The 24,120-nt window shown below is 36.8% G+C and overlaps 1 long non-coding RNA gene across 1 annotated transcript; it reads left to right on the top strand.

Annotated features, from left to right (window-relative positions):
- Window positions 1-4,160: 4,160 nt before the first annotated feature.
- LOC103469861 (uncharacterized) lies at window positions 4,161-21,853 on the top strand. Its single transcript, XR_534417.2, has 3 exons — window positions 4,161-4,347; window positions 7,620-7,695; window positions 21,304-21,853. It is a non-coding gene; the product is annotated as an uncharacterized LOC103469861 (long non-coding RNA).
- Window positions 21,854-24,120: the final 2,267 nt, after the last annotated feature.

Raw genomic sequence — 24,120 nt, 5'->3', positions numbered from 1 at the left:
AATCCTTTACTTATTCTCTCATATTGTTTATAACACTGCCTCTCACATGCAGTAGCTATCAAACTGATATAAGCTTTCATCAAGTGTCTAAACAGAAAAACGGAAGCAGTGTAGTGATAATTACAGTCTCCTCAAAGTTACTACAATAGCTTTGATGATGGAAACTGCTTGGAGCTCATTACATTTATCAAATAATGCAACTGCAATGAAAACTTTTTTGCAAACCATGTGGGAAGCTAACTAAGCCGACAAGGTTGTGTGCAGCTTTCAGACATAAAAAGGAGACTCCAAGATGCTTTCAACGTGTTTGATCAGGTTACTGCTTTTTCACTCATCTGGATGAATAAGCATGAGAAAGTGACAAAGACTCGATCTTTTAGGAGAAAATTGTCCTCGCCATGTATTTTTCCTGTCATGTCTTCACCAAGAAAGCTGCTGGAAATAATGATAGCGGTTTGGAAAAGTTGACAGTAGTGATTTGAAAAGATGTCAAGCCATTAAAAGGGCTTTGAAGTGTGCACCCATTTGCCACCCATTTCTTTGCTGTATGATTTATTGTGAAACATTAAGGGTGCCTTGTAGGGCTATTTGTCTAGAGTGATGTCTGAACAGCTTTGTTTGTTTGGTTTCACTCTTAAAGTCAACCCAAGACGGCGTTTTGACTTTGATGAATAAAGTGCATTAAAAGATTACCCACGTGCTAATCTTGAATAAACTGAACAAACGAAGAAATGACGCAGGCAATATGCTTTAAATATGAAGGGGCTTATTTTATGTGACATGAAACACAACTTGCCTGTTTTGTGTTACAGGATTTATGCTGCGGTTTTTGTGCCAGTTGCTGCTTCGCAATTTTCTTTTACATTGAATGTTTTTGTTGAAACCTTTGGGAACACATTTTTCATGACTAAACCTTGTACAAGACAATGTATCCTTCCTCCTTAAAAAGAGCTTCAATTGGATAAAAAAAAAAAAAAAATCATGTCTTTTCTATAAATTTAAGTTTATAACATAAGCAAATATGATGGGAAATTAAAGCTGTAAAAGTAAAACCTGTCTACTTGTTTGCTTAAATTACTCTAAAAGATGAAGGTTTTAAAGAAGGAACAGTTTTTTGTGGTTTCTTAGTTTCTTAGTTGTCATTATGAAGATGCGGTAAAACCAGAACTCAACAAGATGGTAATACACGTTACAATTTATTTCTGTTTTTTGGGACAGAGATACTCATTTGTGGAAATGTGGACCACTTTGGATCACTATTCTAGTGAGTACTGATAAATAGAGTTGATGCTTTACTCTACTAGACATGCCTGAGATTGTGTGGGACATTGTTTTGGCCACAACAGTGCACCGTTAATGGAAGTATTAGTGGATCATGCCACCATCTATGGATTGACTTTATAGTTCTTGGGCAATGGGAGCCGACACTGTCATGATGACAAGATCACGTCAAGACAAAACAAAAAAAAAAAAAGAGAAAACGTCTTGGTTCAGCCATTGTTTATGTTAAGATTTACTGCGTCTGATTTCTTTTGTTGCAGAGCTACGATGTAAAAGTCGGATGAAATGCGTCATGACTGTTCTGACTGCAGACACTTTGAAAACTCTGATATATATCCAACTTAGTAGTACATATGTAAGTGGCACAAGTAGGATGTTTTGTGGGTAAAAAAAATAAAAATAAAAAACAGAATTAGGCTGTTCAGACTGCCATGAAAAAGTCTGATATGGGTCACAAGTAGACAAAAGAATTGGATTTGGGTTGCATTGCCCAATCTGCTATCACCATTGATCTACAGGATAAAACTGGCTCTGAAGTAAAGACAGGACTTTAAGCAGCTCACCTAACATCAGACTTATTTTATACTTTGTTATATTTAGCAAGTACATTGTTAAAAAAAAACATTAGACATTTCCACAGTCAACACTTTATCACAAACACTTTTTCTGAGATAAAGTGCTTTAAGTGTCTAACAGTCTAAACAGTGTTGTGGCACTGTCTTATTTTTATACTATGATATTCTGAGCTGAACTTAACAAAACAAACATGTTGTCACAAAATACCTTCATGCTACTAGATTTATTGAGACTTGATTGTTTATACATTGGCATTGACCAATGTACATACAATTTTTTAACCACTAATTTGCTCTTGTGCATTACATCAATTTATTACATAAGTTTAATTATTTTGATCTGAAAAGGATTTTTTGGTTGTTTTTCTTGCTGGGTATTTATGTATACACAATACATAATGAGTGTATGAAAACCAAATAATTATATACTCCTTTTTAGCACCGCTTAGTGTGATTTTCATTCTTAGAGACAAATCTCTGTAATGTGTTAAAATGCTTTGTAGAAAAGGCATCTGTACACTATAAATACTAATGGCAAAAATCCAGAAGGTCTTTTTTTTAAACCTAGAAACAATGCAACCCATCGCCCATTTTACAAAAATATATATTGTTGTTTGTGTAAATTACCGATTATACCTTCGGATTACTATATTGGAAATGCATAAGATAGTCATTTGAGGCAGAAATACACCCATAAGCCTATTTTGTTTCTCAAAGGATTTCAGTTGTGCTTTGTGAGTCATTGCATTATTCACTTTGATTTGCTGTTTTCAGAATAACAGGTTTTGCGGACTGAATTACAGCTTGTTTTGATGTTAAATACGTCCTAAAAGGAGATAATCTCGACTCAAGAATGCTGAACACTTGTGTCACGTTAAAGTTTCTTTTCAGCAAAAGAAAGTGCTTCTCTGTCAAACAATGTTTTACACATCAGCGTGCCGACATGTTCCTGGCAGGGAATGTTTGAGAAAGGCTGCAGCACTAAATCAGGACTAAGAGCACCGTAACTCAATGGAGTGTAAACGTGTCACAGAAAAGCACATTGCATGGTCGGAACGGATGCCCAACACAAGAGGAAATCTGTCCTCTCACTTGCTGCTGCAGCTGCTCACAGCGTTCATCGCCTGGAACGCTGCAAGCAGAGCTTTGAGGCCACAAACTGAATAAAAACCTGCCTCTGTTGTTGCTGTTTCAGGCCAGTGGAGGGAATTTATTTTATTTTTGGATGGGGTGTGCAGGCCTCGGGCACAATGCATTGTGGGGGTTCTGGTGAGTCACGTCTGTGCGGATTTGGTGATAGAGATGAAGAGCAGCTTTCTTAATGTCATCTGTAATACCCATGCAGACATGTGGGGTCTAATCAAGTGTGTCACTTCCCAAAGCGCCACATGGAAAAGAAGCCACCAGTTTGTCTTTCAACATTGTACGTTTGCTTAGCATGCCCGGGGTGCCTACGGCCAGGATTAACTGTATCGGCTTTTGTTTTTGTTTTTTCTAGCTTAGACTGTTTCTTTTTAAAGAGTCACAGAAAAATCTTCTTTGCAAACTGAAGACAATATCTTGCTGAAGACTGACCTCTTCACTATGATTTAGCAGCCCTGGGCAGAACCTTCTGCCCTATTCAATATGAGAATTTCAAACCTAGCCAACCATGAAGAGGCTTTTCTGTCCTCAGACGTGCTGACACATTGCTGATTCATGGAGATTCACTTTTCTCTCTTTTCATTTGTAGTTTAAATGGACGTTTGACTCACCACCCAACAGTGAAGACACAAAGAAAAGTTTTTTATTTCACATTGAAAAGCCAAGAAGATTTCAGACCACACAAGACTATATGTTTGAGCTGCTCAGTTTCATTCAGTCATTCTGGACTAATAGCCTATATCATGGTTTCTTTTTAAGCATAAAGCAAAATTAGTTTGGAGATAAGTAAAATTCAGTGCCCTAATTTTGACTGTATTACAATTTGATTTGAAGAAACATCAGAAAAAACTGGGTGTGTTGGACAAGATCCTGATGGTGTATAAGTTAAAAAGCAAATTTATATATAATTATATTAATATATGATATTTTCAGACTATAAGCCACTGCTTTTTTTCCCCACACTTTGAACGATGCGGCTTCCTGGTGCGGCGTTTCTGTTTATTTTTCTTCAACCACCAGGGGGCTCTTTAGCAAGAAGTGAATCGTTGGAAGTCAAAATTGGAAATCAAAGAAGAGAGTGTTGCTTTTCATTTAGAACAAGCACATGCTAGCAGCAGGCACGACAGAGAAATGTTTTTAAACTCATATGCCCTCATCATGGAAACCACACGAAGACGTTCATATGATGCCGTTTTTAAGTTAATAGCCGCTGCACATAAGCTCAGCGTGAACAAATCCATGGTTCGGCGTTGGAGACACAGGGCTGCGTCCATAACAGCAGATTTATTGTGAAAAACCGAGAGCGGCGGAGATACCAGCAGTTTATAGACCGGTGCAGCTTAAATATGTAAGTTTCCAATTTTTTGTTTTGTTTTGTTTTTTAACTTTGTGGGTGCGGCTTATAGTGATGTGCACTCTATAGTCCGGACAATACGCTATGTAATTATAATATATATAAAATTTAAATGTCATGGTGTCAGTGATTTCTAAATTTAAGTAAAAAAGTAAAATCATTGCTCGGAATTGGATCAACTGGGAAAAAATGCTCTCATTGTGATAGTTTATGGACGTTTTTCGTTTTCAAGTAGCTCGAGAAAATCCAGCTGGTAGAACAATGAAGTTCATAGTCTATAAATAAAAATGTCACAATAACCATGAGGATGAGAATCATGAGAAAATCTGGTAAATTTACTTAAAATATGTCTGTAATCATCAACAATGTAGTAACCTATTTAAGCTCTTAAAGTAACATGAAGTAAGTATTTATTCATCTTATGAGGTTAGTATGCACTCCTTTTTGAGATCTTGTAGCATATTTAGTTTAACTGTAAATACTTTCTAGATGCACTGTAGCTCCTGCAGGTCAAAGACAATGACAATAAAATAAAATCCATCTGATTTGTGAAACTGCAACATGAACTTTTCATTGGACGCCATTAAAGAGATACTACAGGTCTAAAACACTTTCTGTCACTCAGTCATGACAGTTAATTTACAATGTTTGTTGTATATTTTAATCCCCTGCATGCTTTTCAAAGATCAAAACACTTTGAGTTGCTTTGCAATTACACTCGAACTGTTTGGATGCTTTTATGGGATTAGCCTGATGTCAAACAAAAGCACGCCGGACACAAAAAAGATTAAACGTAATTACTGCTGGTACACTCTGGACATGACCAAAGTCTTGTCAATGACCAAACTGTGTTCATGAATGATGTCAAAAGACAGATTATTATTAAAGACTCAGCTTTATTTCCATGCGGTTTCAAATTCAGAAACGCCCCATAAGACATACTGTCACCCTGGCAGCAACAATAATCACATATTGATGATTCCAGAAAAGGAAGTATTACAGCAATTTGGATTAAAGTTGTTTCTTTAGCCTCAGAGGGGCGTGCATCAAATCTTAATGCTTTGGAGTACTTTGGGTCTTGTATTTATTTGAAGATTGAGAGCAGAAGTATAAAGTGTGAAGTTTAATATTATGAAGTAGAATGCTACAAAGAGTTTCTCTTAATTAATCATGCAGCATATCATCACTTTGAACTGTATTAATTTGTATGAAACACACACACACACACACACACGCACACACACACACACACACACACACACACACACACACACACACACACACACACACACACACAAAAACATTTTATCCAGTCTACTTGTATTTAAAACATGAATTCTTTCCCTCTACCTATTTTTATCTCTAACTTCAAAGGGAATATTTATTTAGCAGCGTTTCTCAGTTCTTATTATTTCTTTTGTCTGCTTACTTTGCAGATTTAGTATTAAAATTACATTTTGTATTTCAATGTGTTGCCAATGCATAATCTCAGGGAATAAAACCACTCAGTATTTGCTGATTGTTCTGTGTAAACTCATGTGGTTTTGTTGAGAAAAGTAACCCTGAAGCACAAATGTAAATCAGAAACCAAATACAGAAATGAAACTGGTTTACTCATACAACACTTCAATTTCAGATAGCCTTTTTAAATTAAAAAAGAACAAGAATGTGCAAAGAACAGCTTATTTTCATATTCAGACTGTGACAGCTCTCTGGTGGAGGAGAGGGTTCTGCAATCAGCGGCTCTTTAGACGCTTTACAGTAGTTCTTAAAAACTTTGGCCAGAAATGTTAAAGACTCTAGTTTTTCCTTTACATTTTAATATGCATAACATTTTTACAAAGGAAATATGTGCAAATGACGTGCTTTTTGTCAATTTTTACTTTCCTTTTTATATTGTACCATGGAAGAAAAATGCATTAAAATAAAATTGCTCTTTCATTGAGAATTTTTGGGTTTAGCAGGCAGATGGATGGATAGATGGTTGGATAGAAATCCCAAACCTCATGAAAGGAAAACGAAATAGTGAGCCATTTGTTGTGCAAAAAGCTATTTATTTATCTTCTTATTTCCCATACTTTTTCTGTTTGTTTATCTGAAACATTATGTACAACATAAGTACAATGATGACATTGCTATATATTGGAAAATAAAAAATCTTACAAGTATTTTTGTCTAATTTCTGTTTGCACTATAAACTAAGTCAAAAATACGTAAGATTCTGTTTCTACAGTGTGTTGCCTGAATATCACAGTGCACACATTATTATATTGTTAGAATATACCACTCTTTCAATTTGTAGATTATTTTATCAACCAGAAAATACCACCAGTTAGTTTTATGCATTGCATACAGGAATTGTTTAAAAGAAAACAGATGCACCTATGAAAAACTCTGCTTTAGAGAGATTAATGTTTTCTGGAGGTGGTTTCTAGAATGTCTCTGCTGCTGAATTTACAAAAACACCAAATCTGATCACAAGCAGGGGAAGTTCCCTTTGTAGCCTCCTGGATTAAGAGCTGGACAGCTTTAAACAGCCAGCTCCTCATATATATTCAAGTACATTGTGTAGGTGTGTTGTAAGTCTTTCTCTTCTCAAGGTCGAGGGGGAAAAAAACGAGTGGAGCACTATGTGTGCTGTAAAATGAAATATAACCTCACTCTCACCTTCCAGGGTCAAAGAAAAAGCAACAGCAGACATAAAAAATAAAGATAGAGTAAGATCATATTTTTAAGCTTCTGTGATAATCAGGAAAAAAAGTATTTTTAAAGTAAATGACCAGAAGTGGCTTTCCTTTTCAACAGCTCTGCAGAAGTTATATATATATATATATATATATATATATATAATATGTGTGTGTGTGTGTGTAAAAGAAACCCCAGCAGCACACAAAAACTATGACTTTCCAATGTATTTATACTTTATTTATATCATAAAGTCAGTAAAAATGATTGCAATGTGACAACATGTGATAACTTTTAAGAGAAAATTGGACTTTAATCATATCTGTTATTCACTCACTGTATCAGGTCTTCACTGTCTTTATTTTTTTTTTTCCAGAAGAAAAAGAAAATTACATATTAACCAAAAGAGATAAAAGTTTACCTTAAAACTATATTTATATTCATGTTATACATCCCGATGCTGCTGCTCACCATGACCAGTCAGTCAGACAAATGTATGAGCAACACACCGTTCTAACATATTATCCTGGCAACCATGAAATGCTTGTTTAGACATCAATCTTTCTATTTCCTTAATGCAGAAATGGAGGTCGCGGCTTCTGACGTAATATGCAGCCTGTCTGCGTTCCCAAGATGGAGGTCTGGCCTGATTTCAAGGTAGGCTGCCTGGCTAAATTTAGGAGCTGTAATTCATTCATCACCCTGTTAGTGAATGCACCAGAGATGGCCATTCTTCTTCCTAGGTGTTAAATCTGTCCTTCAGGCGCTTTGCCCATGACTTTGAAATACTCAGCAAAACAAGATTTTCCTCCACAAATCTATTTTCCACCATCTAATTGTATTATTTTCAACACAGTTCTGTCAGCAAACTGGATCTGATAAAGAAAATTTGGAATAATCAGAAAAGTGGGACATTCTTTTTCACTTCTTTTATAGTCGTTTCTTGTTGTTTGTAGGATTTTGGATCAGAGTTTTCTCTTGTGTGTTTTAAGAAACTAAAGCAGGATTGTTTTGAAAACCAGTTTTTTTGGTCAGGATTGTGTGAACAAACGAGTCACTTGACTTTGGTTTTCAAATGTTCGCAGCGTACAGACCTGAAGTGTAAATATATAAACTTTAGAGCAAATAAAATGAGGATGAAAAATAAAAAAAAACATGTAGTTGATGCCGTTTTCTATTATTGGAAAGGAAAAACAGCATTGTAGCTGACCACTCTGGCTGAAAGGTGTTTATTGAAACTATGATTGCCTTTATAATATTTTTGACTTACCATAGCCACTGAGAGGAATTACTCAATTACTCATTTAATATTTGAATCTGAAAAAAGGATCAATTACAATGTGGCATTATAATTTTTCAGTTAGACAGCCACAAATGCTGCCTAACTTTATTTTATTTTATTTATTTTTTTTCTTTTCCCCAAGTGGCTGGAAGCTACATTATTTAATCTAATTGTTTTTGTAACTTTCCTCGAATTCAAAAGTTTACATACATTTGTATTTGCTATAGCACGTTTTAGTAAAATTTGATTCAGAGACTCTCACCTCAACATCTTGACTTGGTGATATTTGTGAGAACATCTCTTGTCTCACTTTGTCATTCAAAAAAAAAAAAGTTCTGTTTAAGCCATTCTTTTATTGATTTGGCAGTATGCTTGAACTAACACCAATACTCAAAAATGTTCATGATTTTACACACTTTGACAAAACAAAACAAAAAAAACTGTTTCCTCTGAAGAAAAGTAACCCCAGACCATAATTCTGCCACCACCACGGGTTTCACTGTTGCAGTTAGTTTCATCCTTCATAACCTGTCTACAATCTATAGATTTAGGATGTAGAATTTTCCAACAATTGACTGAAAAGCGGGCGCTGTACCGGTCCGTCGTGGTGAAGAGAGAGCTGAGTCAAAAAGCGAAGCTCTCGATTTACCGGTCGATCTACGTTCCCACCCTCATCTATGGTCATGAGCTTTGGGTCATGACCGAAAGAACGAGATCACGGATACAAGCGGCCGAAATGGGTTTCCTCCGCAGGGTGGCTGGGCTCTCCCTTAGAGATAGGGTGAGAAGCTCGGTCATCCGGGAGGGACTCAGAGTAGAGCCGCTGCTCCTCCACGTCGAGAGGACCCAGTTGAGGCTCAGGCATCTGGTCAGGATGCCTCCTGAACGCCTCCCTGGTGAGGTGTTCCGGGCACGTCCCACCGGGAGGAGGCCTCGGGGAAGACCCAGGACACGCTGGAGGGACTATGTCTCTCAGCTGGCCTGGGAACGCCTTGGAAGAAGTGGCTGGGGAGAGGGAAGTCTGGGCCTCCCTTCTGAAGCTGCTGCCCCCGCGACCCGACCCCGGATAAGCGGAAGAAAATGTATTGATGGATGGCTGACAGAAAATTTTACAAAAACAGCTGAACTGAGATGTTAAACATGTAGCCAATAAGGCTAAATGTTAAATGGATCAAAAGGTGGCTCAAACAAAGTATTAGTTTAAAGGTGTGGAGACTTCTGCAACCACATTATTGAAAGTTTTTTCAGTTTCTGCTTTTCCTCCCACACTAGTCAGTGAAATTGGATGGGATTTATTCCAAATGAACGCCAGGGAATGTTTTTAAATAATTAATCATGGTCTCATTACTTTGTGACAAAAGCTGACATTTTAAAAGGAGTGTGTGCACTTTTTAGATCCACAGTAGAAACAGAAATAAAAGAGTTTAAAAATACATGCAGAGCTTTATTCACCATTTATTAAAGCAAGGATTCCTTATTAAGATTTATGATGAGATCTAAAATCCCAAGTCCCTAATTGCACTGAAAATGAAAGCAGTATGTTTGGGTTTTGTTGGTGTTGCAGCAATCAATTATTGGGTTCTCTCTGAATAGCATTAATTGATGTGAAATTAGCAAGCACGCCTTTAGCTCTCAGCCCATTATCCAGCGATTACGTTGCAGAAAAAAAAAAAAAAAAAAAATGAAGAGTCAATTCATTTGAGTGATTTCACACTCCAAAAAACACACTCAGAGATTTGGAAGAGAAAACTGATTAAGTGTGGTGGTGAGTAATGAGACCATCCTCAAGTATTCTGCTAATGAGCCAGTTCATGAAGTTAGTCATTGGATGAACTGTATTTAAACATGTAGTGTGTGTGAGCTTTTAATTCAGGGACTGAGATTAATGGTCGTTTGTTGTTTTTGTCTTGACGCCATGTTGATAATCTCATTTCGTTACATCACACCATCGACGTTCTTACACTCACACTGTGCAAAAGTGAGCCAGCTCCTGGCAAAGACACCACCGACGGCACATCCTGTTTTCCTCTGTCCACCGGGCTCAGTCGGCCTAACAAGAGGGTCAGTGGTGAGGACGGAGGAGACAGACAGCAGCGGCCCCCGCGGGGGGTTGCCTTACTCACTGCTTTAATCGGTGCAGTGATAATGATTTGTGGCAGCGACTGCAGGGAGGCAGTTAGGGTCTATTTGCAACTCATTCAAAAACGTGCTTGCTCGCAGATTAATGATCTACCGCGCTGTTCCAGGGAGACTTGGTGGAGAAAATATCATAACTGCCATCTCGTCCTTGATGTCGAGCATGCTGAGTAATACGGCGGCAAGAACCGATTCGTTAGTCATCAATTACATTATTAATCAGCGTTTGACAGTCGGGTCAGAAAAGAAGTTTTTACAGAACTTTGTTTCTTCATCTGGCGTTTAGTACTGGAAATATTAAAAAAATTGTTTTGTACAACACCAACAAAAATTGCTATCAGTCAAATTTTATGTTGCACTGTAATAAAAATGCTGAGGATTTTATTGTCTGCCTCTGCTAAATAGTCTCCTTGTTCATTCCAAGTCATTAATGTAATTGAGCTGTTCATAAATTATACGACTCCTCATTTACATTCAGTGCCAATTTCCATAAAGCTGCATTTATAGAAGCTTTTGCCAGACAAGAATCCACTGTCACAAAAAAACCCAAAAAACTTTTATTTACACGCACTAAATCTTATCGTACTAAAAGTTACACAGTTAAGTATTTTGACAATATTTCCATTTAATCCTCACAGTTTTTCAGAATTTTGATCTGAATTTGGGAACAACAGACATGTCTGCTCAACGGTGTGCATAAAGCTTTTATTAGCATTAAAGCACAGCTAGCTGATACAGGAAGTTAGAAAAGTGTCATCCTTTGCTTATTGAAATTAGTTAGTTTTGTTGCTGTACATTTCGCTTCATTTTAAATAAATAACATAGCTTGGGAAAGCTTTCTTCTGTTGAGCAGATATATTAGTCTGAGACTTAAACCAGGAATTGTTTATTGGAAATGCTAATTACTGTCTTCTACATCATAAATCACAGGTAAAAAGAAAAGACATCTAAACATTTGCTTTAATGGGTATTTATGCTGTTTTCCTGTGATACCTTCACCAAACACAACCCGCCCATTGCTGCCAACAGAACCTCTTTCTCCTTCCATCCATTACACCTTAACTCGGCTCTCCGACTTTGCATTTTACCGCCACACGGTCTTCCAGAGTTTTATTACAAGTCCTCGCTTGTCTAACATAATAGATGACTATATTATTAGTTCTGAAAGCATCTGAAGCTGTTTGCTGAATAAGCAAGTGAATATATCTACATTTAAGCATACAGCAGAACACTTAGCTTTAGTTTTCCTCTATGCCTTGCATTGCTGTTTTGATGTTTTATGGTCCTTTTTACAGACTCTCAGCAGTTCAGTTTATAAGGAGTGATTCTGGCACATTGGATTTTAAATGAAACAATGACTATGCGGCATAGTAAGTCTTAAGTTTTTGCAGGTATTGCTTTCCCAGATTTGTCAGATTGGTTTGTCATGTGTTAAAAAGTGCAACCAAAGGATTTTAAAAGTGAACCCTTTGGCTTAACAGTCAAAATCAATTGAGGAAATTGTCTTATTATTAGTTTAGTTGATGCCTATTCACTTTGTGAACCATTCGAAAACACCAGTCAGAAAATATTGCCTTTTGGCGAGGGACAGTTTGGATGTGATGACAAATGTGGCGTGTCAAAATGCACAGGGAGCAGTTACATTGTGTCTCAGTCCTGCTCAATCTTGCAATATTAAATCTGTCAAGCGTAATTGGTTTCCTACCAGATTAAAACATAAAACTGTGGGGAAGACACTGTTTTCTCCTTACCACCATCTGTGCTCTGCGATGTGACACTGCAGCAAGACTTGATGAATCATTAGGTCATTAAGCAAAACATATCCACTGTAACTTGGGGCCAAAATGAGTTTTTCTGATGCTATTTTTGTCTCTGCTGGTAATGTCAGACTTTTAGACACCTTTGTTTAGTTTTATTTAACAATAATCTCTTACTCTTGCTAGGGGGGCTGCTGCCTAGCTCCAGCGGTCATTGGGCTAGAGGCGACCCAGTCTATCACAGAGCTTTATAGGATTTTGTTAGTTTTTTAATCAGGCACTTTTTCCACTTTTTGTCATTTTATTAACTGAGCCACAAAATCTGTTTTAATTGGGGCTGGCACAATAACACTTTAATTTTGATTGTTTAATCACATACAGTTTAATGTGTTAATTTTTTAAGAGCAATTAATTGCATTTTCTTTAAAATACAAAAAGTCCCGATCCCCGTGCGTCTTACACACAAGCGACTTCTCCAAAGAACAGAAACCACTTCTCTTAGCCCACTGGAGGTTCATTTTTGTTTTAAACATAATTTGATGAGACTTGGAATAGACCACTGTTGTGTGAAAGTTGTGCAAAAACTTTGTAAGCCTATTACCTAAAATATTCAGGCCTACACTTCCATCTCACAGACGACAACAACACGGTCAGCCCACATTTATAAAGAAGTATTTTTTCCAGAGAAATTACATGAATGATCGGTGATTCCTGAAATATTTCAAAGCTTAATGGGTATAATAGCAATCTGCAATAGATTAGAAACAGTTAATATTTTTGTTGATGTAATATGTCTATTTGTTCAGCAGCAAAAAATTATTTTGAATTGAAAATGTTTATTTTGTCAAAATATGGCTTTCGATTAAAATGTGACTAATTGTGAGACCATGCAGTTACTTAAATAATTTTTTTTTAAATTGAGTTCCACCTCTGGCTTCATTGTCAGCAAAATGCTTAACATTAAAGTTTCTTGTAAAAAAAAAAAAAAGTGACATGAGAATCAAATTTCCCAATAGGTGATTATCTTTTCACACATACTTAGTTTTACCATTGCACTAAGTCTGTTACTTTCCACACTGCAGTTAATTAGCTACAGCAATAATCCTGTAGTATTCGTAATAAAGCTTAATGGTATTAAAATAGATATTTCCAACCTTCACTGTACAATCAAACATTCTAGCATTTAAAAGGCTTTTGTAGTGAACATCAAAAATCAACTGTTGTCTTTCGCACCTTTCCTTTCTGTTGCCTTATATTGATAATAATAACTAAAATCTAGTGCTGCTGCTGTTTATGGTATTTGTTTTCATAGCTGAAATAACAGCAAAAATATGACTGAAATACATCTTAGACTCTTTAATGTCGAGATAATAAATGTTTGTGTGTAACTGCAGCTTTGTTTGACAGGAAATGCTGTTCATAGCATAACATTTAGCTTATCAAGTTGAATTAATGAGGTAAATAAAATCTTCACCTTAGCCTTTTCTACCTATGTAGAATTTGCACTACATATTGCAAAGCTCTGTTAAAAATGGAAAGTTATTGCATGTTTTTTTTATAAGTCATGGTGCAGTTATCTGCAACTGTTCAACACAATAGATAGTAAAAGTGATCCTTTTAAACACAGAAAGACTGTAATGCTATAATCTTTCTGTGTGAAAGTTGTGCAAAAACTTTGTAAGCCTATTACCTAAAATATTCAGACCTAAACTACCATCTCACAGACGACAACAACACGGTCAGCCCACATTTATAAAGAAGTATTTTTTCCAGAAAAATTACATGAATGATCGGTGATTCCTGAAATATTTCAAAACTTAATGGGTATAATAGCAATCTGCAATAGATTAGAAACGGTAAACATATTTGTTCCTACCAGAAAGACTGTAATGCTACAGTCTTTCTGTGAATGGTAAATTCAACTAGTTGAATGGTAAAAACACCCAAAGTGGATGTTTAAGCTGATTTATCAATATCAATTTGGCAGCAAACATTATTTTGGTCAACAGTAGTTTGACTATAGGAAATACTTATTCAGACCAAAATCCTTGTAAAAACTTTTTTGTTTGACTAAAGAAGAAATGGTTCATTGGTAAGCTTGTATAGTGATATTAGGCATTTATCTGTGCGAGATAAATTAGCTTTCAACAATGGTTTTATTTGTGTTTTATTGCAAATTCAAATCTGGAAGACACACAACCCACAAACAAGGTTATAAAGTTTCAAGCTTTGCATTTTTGATTAATTAAATTACGTAAATGTTGGTGCAGACTCCTGCTTTGTGCTGCTGCTGGTACAGGAAGAGTCAGATGATGCATGTAAGAGAAAATGATTCATCAGTCTGACAGCAACATGGTCCTGAAAAAAGCACATCTATTTTTATTAGTCAAATTCTGATGTAAATCTCAATAGTTTACAGAACAAATATTTTTTCATACATGAAATTGTGAATTTATAATTCAGAGGTAAAAAATATCATATATTGGGATTTTATATAATTAATTCTGAAATTGGGGCTCACAGCTCATATTTTGAATCTACGTTTAGAGTAATCTTTTCATTTTCCAATGTGTTTCTTCTTGCTGGAAGTTATATTAAAAATGTACAATCCGACTTGTATCCAATAGAAATATGTGGATGGAGCTAAAGATTAGGGTGATGGCGAGGAGGACTTTCAACCTCAAAGACTTGAAGCTCATTAGAAAAACATAAATTGTCAAAACACCAGTGGAAAAATGGAAATAGCTGGTCAGCGATTCTAAGAAGAGTTTGATCGCTGCGATGGCAGTGAAGATTAACAGGCAACGTTTTAATGATATATAAATGTAAAAAGAAATGATTCTATTACAATGAGAAATGTCTCATTTTCTATCATAAACAGTGGAATAAAATATTACATATGTTTCAGGTGAATTTTTTACTTTTTCCCTTTTGCACTCCAAGGAAATAATACGATAAGCCACCCCTGAAGATTTTTTTGAAAGTTTTCTCCAACCCCATTTTTCTTGTCTTCCAATATTCTCAGCTGAGATCTTTCAAGTGTTTTTTCTCTGGGAATGAACTGAGAGGGAGGAAAATAGTGGCCACCATTGGCTTCCAAGTCACAAACAATTCAACGAGAACTGCATTGTGAAAAGATGGACATGTGTTTTTAGTATCTCAGTGAGAAATAACATTCTGCCTTAGGCTTCTGGCTTTGATTTTGAGATTTGATGGCTGGCAGCAAAAACAAAAGCAACACTTGAAAAACTAGACGGATAATATTGAAAAGGACAAGCCAAAAAAATGACCATGTGCAAAATATATTTTTACTCATCAAGCGCTTGGCTGATGTCGTGTTTAGATGCTGCTGGCACCCAGAGAGCAGCAGATGCCTCTGATTAGCTCCCATTTCTTCTCAGTGGTACTACAAATATCTCTCTGCTTCCTCCCAAGGTTGATTGTACGTCAAGTGTTATTTTCTGCCAGTGACGTGTCGACTAGCGACGGGGAATGATGAAGGAGATTAAAGACGGAACACGACAACGATTCATGGGAAAGAAATCCGCCTTGTCTCTGTCCAAACAGCCACAGATTCAGGCTGGATCACACGGTCAGGCTGGTCAAGCGGACCAGATTCTTCCAAGACTGGGCTGTAAGATTTACATAAGACAGCTGGCTTTGATGCAGGCGCTGCTCTGCAGTGACAGGGGAAAGAGACACAGTATAAGAGTTTTGTGCAGAGTGCTTCAGAAGCAGCATTCAACCCCCAGGCTTAAAATGTACGCTAAATAATCAATATCGTCACCTACTTAAAATAATGACCCAAGGCATTTTTGGCCAATGGTTGCAAAAAAATATTCTTTTCTGACTAAATCATACTTTGGCAATAAAACAGGTTTCAAAATCACTTTTGGAAAAAAATTACTTAGGCAATTATTTTAGGAAGGTGGCAATATGTGTTCATAATATTAGTGACTGCTCGGGTTCTCACTAAAACCAGGAAGATCGAGCACATAACACCAGTTTTAAAGTCCCTACACTGGCTCCCTGTAGCTCAGAGAATAGACTTTAAAATACTGATGTTAGTTTATAAATCACTGAACTGTTTAGCACCACAATACATTAAAGATCTGTTATTACTGTATCAACCGTCTAGACCCCTCAGATCTTCTGGTTCTGGTCTGCTCTGCATCCCCAGAACCAGAACCAGACGAGGAGAAGCAGCATTCAGTTTCTATGCACCACAGATTTGGAACAAACTTCCAGAAAACTGTAAAACAGCTGAAACACTGAGTGCCTTTAAATCTCAACTTAAAACTCACCTGTTTAGAGTTGCTTATGGCTAAATTAGGGTTAGAGTGCGGGTTTTGATGTCTTTAATGTATTTAATTTCTTCTTTCTTTTCGACGTTGTTTTTTTATTTTTATTTTTTTTTAATCTCTCTCTCTCTCTGATTATTTCTGTTTTTATTTTAATTATGTAAAGCACTTTGAAATGCCTTGCTGCTGAAATGTGCTATACAAATAAAATTTGATTGATTGATTGATAAAAGTCAAAGATTTGTTGGTCATTTGCAGTATATAAATACAGAATCGTTTTGTTTTGGTCAGCAGTTCACAGCAGCCTCTCTTAGGTTAGATTTACTTTGTTTTCGGTCAACAAGAGATCATTAAACACAGTGTTTAGTTAGGAAGACGTCAATTTAGACAATATTGTGAAGCCACAGATGTCAACAAGTTCTGAGCCAACAAGGATGCTAGACTGGTTTGACTGGCTTCACGCAAGTAAAGATTTACCATTAGTCATTAAGAAGGGCATGAGTATTATTTGGCAAGCCATTTTTAAAATAAACGTTAAAAAAAAGTTAGTCTTCCATCGTTTTATTATTTGACACGTTTCATTTCCCACTACAATGTTCTTGGTTAAATAAAAATTCAATTTTGTTTATTTATATATCCATAATTGACAGCATGCCATATCAAGGCACTTTACAAAATAAAAATACGTAAAAAAAAAAAGTTTTAAATGACTCTAAATATAAATTTTCCAGAAATATTTTTAAAAAGTCAGACCTAACTGCACAGCAACCCAAGTTTGTCATTATTATTTATGCTTCATGATTAATTATCCTTACTTAAAAAAAACAACTCATTATTGAGTGAAAAATTAAACATACTTTTCTTGCAGTCTTACATGTAGGCATTCTCTCAATATCAACAAATATTACCACAAAATATTACCATGTAAACAAATTTGAATAAAGTATTAAAAAATTTACATTTTCTGATATATCAAAAAAAAAATGTTTTTTTGTTTTTCAGATGTATGTTTCCCCCCCCTCTAAATCTGATTTTAAAAATCAATAACATCTAACCATAGGTTACTACAGTTCAACAAAAAAAAGTGATTTTTTTTTTCCAATTACAACTCATCCAGCTTCAAAGTTTGTTTTACTGAGTCACAGAATACGTTCAAATTAAAAAAGTATGACATGTTTTTTATGTTTGATAGCTGTTTTATAATGACGACGGCTTTCAGAGATCCAAGGAGAAAATGTTTGGTCCTGTACCGGAGCATGACAGGCTGAGGTTTCTTTCAGTTATTGGAATTTAAAGGGGAAAAATGATGATTGAAATCATGTTTGTGGGAGTGGAATATTTTCCTTGAGTGGTAGCATCATTAGTTTGTTTACTTTGCCATTTATTAAGTACATAATTAGCTCTTCAAAATGACTAAATGCTTCATCTTCACGCACCAAGGATATCATTGGTTGATGAATTCATTCCCCATCCATGTAGGAAAGTGTATGAGTCATCAAAACGTATTTGCTCCAGACACATTTAAAGGATGAAGCTTGGGAGAAAAGAAATCTCGCAGAAACATCTCATAATTGAGTCATGCTTTGGTGGGAAAACTATGTTTTATTGCTGTCTGTATCTTTGTGAAATCAGCATTGATATGAGAGTGAAATCAAGATTGGGAGGTCATAAGCAGGATTTATTCTACATGCAGAGTATTTGCCGTGGCTGATTGAATCACCGCTGCATCAAAGCGGAGCGTCGTCTCCGGCAGAATTAATCACCATTTCTTTGTTAGCGGCGCTTGTTTGTGTGCTCCGTCTCCTCGCTGCTGATGATCTTGAGGGGCATTCAAGTCTGAGAAAATTAAGGCCATCAAAGACGTGCCATGCAGAGTGGCTGATTGCAGAATTCCCACATCAGGGAGCAAAGTCCATTATCATTAGTTATCCACCGATATGTGCTGTGGTGAGTCAGGGATGACAGAACGATGGGATACAGAGAGGAAAAAAGGAAGCGGGCAAAAGCAGATGAGCTCTACGGAGGATGGATTTAGGGGGAACTGAAAATAGCACAGAGGGATAGACAAGGAAGACGGAGAGAGAAGAAAGTGACAACAAGACGTATTGATAATTACCTCAGCAGCTACTATAATGTACAAAAAAGCACCAGTCAAAATGAAATGTCATCATTTGGGATGAGACTGGCCGGTTCCCTGACTCAGCTCGTACAAGGGCTACCCTACCTGTCATTTGTCATTCGCTCCAACATTCATCACTGCAAGCCTGGAGTAAAGCTTATCTGAAGTCAGCACATCGAAAAGAAGTTATAATAGGCCGCCATCACACGCCTGGAAGAAGCCTTTGAGAGGCAGGTGCAAAAACTGTCACTGAAAGCAGTAAACGGAGTCAAAGCGTTATTGGTTTAAATAGATCAGTTCAGTTTGAAGATAAACCACCTTCACGAAATAAGGTGATGAAAAATAGATTTCTGGTTAATTTACATACATCTTAATAAAGTTTCACCCTCAAACCCGTCACTGTATTTACAGAAAAGACGCCACAGCAACGTGTCGCGTCCATGAAAACTGTCCTACAGACGTTTGATATCGAGAATTTCCTCTATTTGCTTCAACACCGTTACACCGTTATGACAGTTTTATTGAATTATTAGCTTTCTTTGTTGGTCTTTGTTGTGTATTCTCACAATACAAATGCAACCACACCATCACTGTCAGTTAGTTTTCATTTTTAAATCAGGCATCCTGAGTTTTATTTTGGCAGAACAAACAGAAAAAATATTTACAGGAAGTATTATATTAAGGGTTCAGCATCTTTCCAAAACATATACTTTGCATGGCTGGCGTCTGAGCCCCAAATGATCCAACTGGAAAACAGTCACTATGTTACTGAGCCCTAAATAAAGCACTTTAAAGGCACCTAAAGTTCACTCAGTTTTGGAATAATTTGTTCTTACTTTATTTACATTCTACACAATAAGTTTTTGCATGTTTTGCATATTTTACCTCTGGTTTTATAATTAAAGATCTAATAATCACCATGTTAATGAAGCTTGTACAAAGAGGACATATTAGAGCAAATATTAGGGTGTACATGTCTACACATGTCTTATCAGGAAACTTAAAAAAAAAAGTTCAAAATATTAACTATATAAATACACCATTTATGTGTTGCTGCCATGTCATTTATCTTTTCACTTTTGCTCTTGAACCAGTTTAATTTGCTTTCATTCCGGCTGTAGCTGTCATGTTCAAACCACGGAGGCGTTTTGGTCCTTTTGCCATCTCCACACCTGACATGAATGGGTATCCAGCATTGTGTGAAGAATACGCAAAAATCACTGAAGCATAACAGTAGAAGCCTCATCTAAGGATGCTGCTGTTGAATTTGCTCCAAACGATGGTCAATTTTCAGTCCCACGCAAGAAAGACAACAGATCGACCTGCTATAAGCACAGCAATCACTTACCAGTAATGTGTGTTTTTCTTGTGTGCGCTGACAATCAACATCATTTTTTCTTTCTTGCTTGAGTATCTTTTTGAGTATGAAGTGTTCTGTTGGTCACTTTAGTCAGGAAATCACGTGGTGTGAATAATTCAAACATGAGCCTTTCTTTTGCCCCTTCATGCTGTGAAACGAGGGGTGGAGTTGAGCTGGGATTTCGCTCAAACCTTTAGAGCACAAAATAGTGTTTATACTCCCACCACATCCTCTCACACTGTGTGTTGCACGCCTGCGTGTGCGCAGCAGCAGCAGCAGCGATCCGCGCTCGCTCGTGTGGCCACGGCTGGGGGGGTGTGAGAGGGTGGGGCTCTGGTCAGCCATTGATAAGAAATCCCAGTGACAGGAACCGTGTGTCAACTGTAGATAAAATTAAAGGACAAAAGAAGGCAGGAGAAACAGAGGGAAGGCTAAGAAATACATATTTTGTAAGCGTGGCGACTCAGCCTCAGCAGAATCAAGGATGCAGCTCGCAAGAGGAGACACATTTCCAGACACTGTAAAAGGATTAGTTTCACCACATTCTAATGTCGCTGTCTCTGTGTTGCAGTCTGTGCATTTCACTGCAACTGCAAACACAGCCAACATCAAATGCTGCTTTTCACATGCACACACACACACACACACACGCACACACACACACACACACACACACACTTGATGCTTACATTCCCAAATAATGTCTTTAGTGCATCTCCTTTGGTGGTGGATTAGAAATTAAAAGTAAAGTAAGGCATATGGAAGCAGCTTTCCTATTAATATTCTGAACCACTGCGGTTTGATTGTTACCTCCTCTGGCTCTGCGTAGAACAATCCTGACCGATGGCAAAGAGCTGAGCACATCTGCAGCATCAGAGCAGATTAGAAAAGTCTGGAAATTAATCATTATGCACCTGGAGGAAAATTTGAGACTTGAATGGTATTTGAGAAATTCTGAGTTCCTGCGAAAGTGACTAGTTTCATCCTGGCACTCAATAATTTATGTGGAAAGTAAAAATGGAATGCTGTGATTCCCTTTTCTTTTATCTTTGATATTAATTGTTATCTAGAGTAGATGAGAAAGCAAAAGTAACTAAGCTGAGCTGATCTATTTTGTAAGTCACCATATGATCCAAGCAGAGCTCCCTCATTACATCTATTCAGGCAAGAAACACCTGAGGATAAGACTGCAGCAGCACTGACATCCTGAAACATATTTTCACGGTTAAAGGAAGTGATACAGATCAAATGAAATCCTTTAAAAAAAGAGAGGAAACCATGCGAGGTAGTGATTTCCTCTTTCTCCCCAGGTATTTCTGGCCGTCTGCAGGGCTGATTGAGTTTTGAATCTGCTGATATGGAGGCCCTGTTGGAGGAGCGCGAGAGGCCTTATCTCCTCTCCTGAAGAAGAACTCCTGGTGACAAAATGAATAGGTCTGTCCACATAAAGACAAGGAGGCCCCTTCAAGGGAGATTTTTTTTTAGCTTTTTCCACTCCTGAAGTGACCCTTTTCTAAGAAAAAGCTGAGTGATATTCAGAAACATCTCTTAGTTTCCTTGTTTTCCCAAATATGATTTTTTTTTTGTGCTTCCAGTGCTTGTTTGAAGGAACAAAGTGAAATTTTATAAAATCTTAAAAACGACTTACTTTCTTACTTAAAATTATTTTCATGGTGTCAGACCCAGGTCTACAGTACATTTGGGGAATGGGTTAGCTTACAATTACAATTCACATGCATGCATCAACTGGATGTCATTTGCTGAGATTAATTTCCAACAATAAATTTAGTGCTGTTTCAACGTTTAGAGATTTAGTGCCACCAGATCTTGTTATATTACATCCGTATAGCTATAAGATGATCAAGACTTTAAGACCTTGTCCATGAAAGATGTTTTTTCAAAACTGATCTTTGTATTTGTCCTTTCTAAAAAATATATCTTAATGAAAACTGAATTATTTCATTTCTAGAAGTGTCTGCAATCATACAAAAGAATGCACAAACAGTGTTCAAGGGAGCCCTTTATGTAACACGATATCTGTACACTAAAAAAGAGGAAGATATGCAGCATGTGGTTAAAACAGATGACTTGTGTCCTTGACGGCCAGTGGCCTGCACCGTTAGTTTTTAAATGTGTCTCTTGTCTTAAACATTTGAATTAAATATCAGAGTTACTTCCTCCATATGCTAAGGTAAAAGTATGCAAAACACTTACATTGAACCGTGCAGCTGTTTGGAAAATCCTGATGACTGTCAGTGACTGGCAGATGGATTATTTGAATAATCACTGAAGTGTCTGACAATGCAGGACAGACAGGCAGGCAGTGAACGGGTCTCCGCTGAGACTGACCTGAGATGAAGGGTTGAGACACAAATAGAAAAGATAGGACAAACTCTGCAAGTTCCAAAGTGAATTAAAATAATGATCTCTTCCGCTAAAATGTAAGTGATTCTGGATTGGCATCTTGCTTATTATGAATGGATGGAAAGCAACTGCCAAGTTCAGTCTCTGTTGAACTTTAAGACAAATTCTTGCTCAATAATTTATGATAAAAAGTGAAAAAAGTACATTTTTAGGGGGAATGTAGCTGATTTTATTCAACTGTGGAGTGTCCAATGTAACACCTTACAATAATATAATTCCTTTTTCCTCTTTTTAGGGGCTCAAATATAACTTGATTATTTTTTCCGGCTACTGAAGTGCATCAAACTCTGAGCATACAATTTATTTCTTTGGGGGGAAAAAAACATGTGACATTCTTAATACAATACTCGCATAACAAACTCAAAGAATGAACCCTTTACTGAAGGATATGATTATGAAGAAAGCCTTGGATGAAATACTATAGTGGTGCAGAGGTAATTGGATGGGAAATGTCGTATTGTAGTCTGTAACACATAAATGGGAATGTGAATGAAAAATGAGCAAAAAGCTAAATCTAAATGAGATAACATGAGTCATAATGCTATACCATGTAATTGCTGCAAATCTGTCAATTGCAGATTCATGATGCTCCACCAGCCTCTATAGAAGGAATGGTGAAGCATCATATTGTGTTGCTGTTAACACATCGTCATTTCGCGCATTTAGAGAAGGTGATAAACACATTTCGGTGTAACACCTGGTTATTTTAACTGCTGCAATTTGTCCATTTTCTCGTACCACTCTGCCCATTCTCCTCTGACTTCAACAAAGCATGTTTTGTGTATGGATTCTGTAGAAAACGTACAGAAGGTTGTGCTTAGAAATTGCAGTTTTTGAAATACTCAGACCAGATCCTCTGATAAAAACAACCATGCATCACTCAAGGTTATCTTACTTTCTTTTCTTGCCAGTTTTGATGCTTAATTTGAACTCCAGCAAGTTGCTTTACCTTGTCTAGAAGTATAAATGTATTGAGCAGCTGCTATGTGATTGGCTAATTTACTATCTGTGTTAATAAACAATAATTGCACAGCCTATAAAGTAGCTGGAAACCATATAACTACTTTAAAAAATTAGACAGTTATTAGGAACAACAAAAGATATTTTTTTGGCAGTTTATTTGCTTCATCTATCAGTTTTTGAGAAATGATGCAGAAAAACCCAAAAGGGTAATGGAGTCTGAAGTTCCAGTCACTCCAGACCTGTGAAGGACTGCTGCAAATATACTTACTTAATGATTTTAATAATTATGAGAGACTGAAGCAGAAGGCCACACATTTAACCTCTGACAGCAGATCCATTTTCCTTTAGGTGCGATGTCTACGGCGCCGCGCCATCCTGGATCGATCCGTTTGTGCTCTGTGATTGATTAATGCTGACCACTACTGTCAAGTTTGCCCTTCATAGGAAGAAATTAAGCGTGAAGGCACTCAGCTCTTGTATTCCCTCCATACTTCAGGAGAGTGATTGCATTTTAGAGCTTCTGTCATCTCAGTGAAACAGTCCACTGCTGAACAACATCATTGGAGAATCAACAGTAAACTCTGTCATGACGTTGGACACTAGATCAGGCCAGCATATAGTTAAATCTGACCACCGACTGAATCAATTACACAAATAATCCTAATTTCTCTGACAGATTTTGTCTGATTAAAAGTGTCCCTTTTATTCTGATTGTCGTATGAAAAGAATAAAATAAAAAA

This window comes from Poecilia reticulata, linkage group LG9 (assembly GCF_000633615.1).
Source record: "Poecilia reticulata strain Guanapo linkage group LG9, Guppy_female_1.0+MT, whole genome shotgun sequence".
Classification (NCBI taxonomy): Eukaryota; Metazoa; Chordata; class Actinopteri; order Cyprinodontiformes; family Poeciliidae; genus Poecilia; species Poecilia reticulata.
The sequence above is the reverse complement of the archived record's forward strand: the minus strand, read 5'-3'. Positions and strand labels throughout refer to the sequence as shown.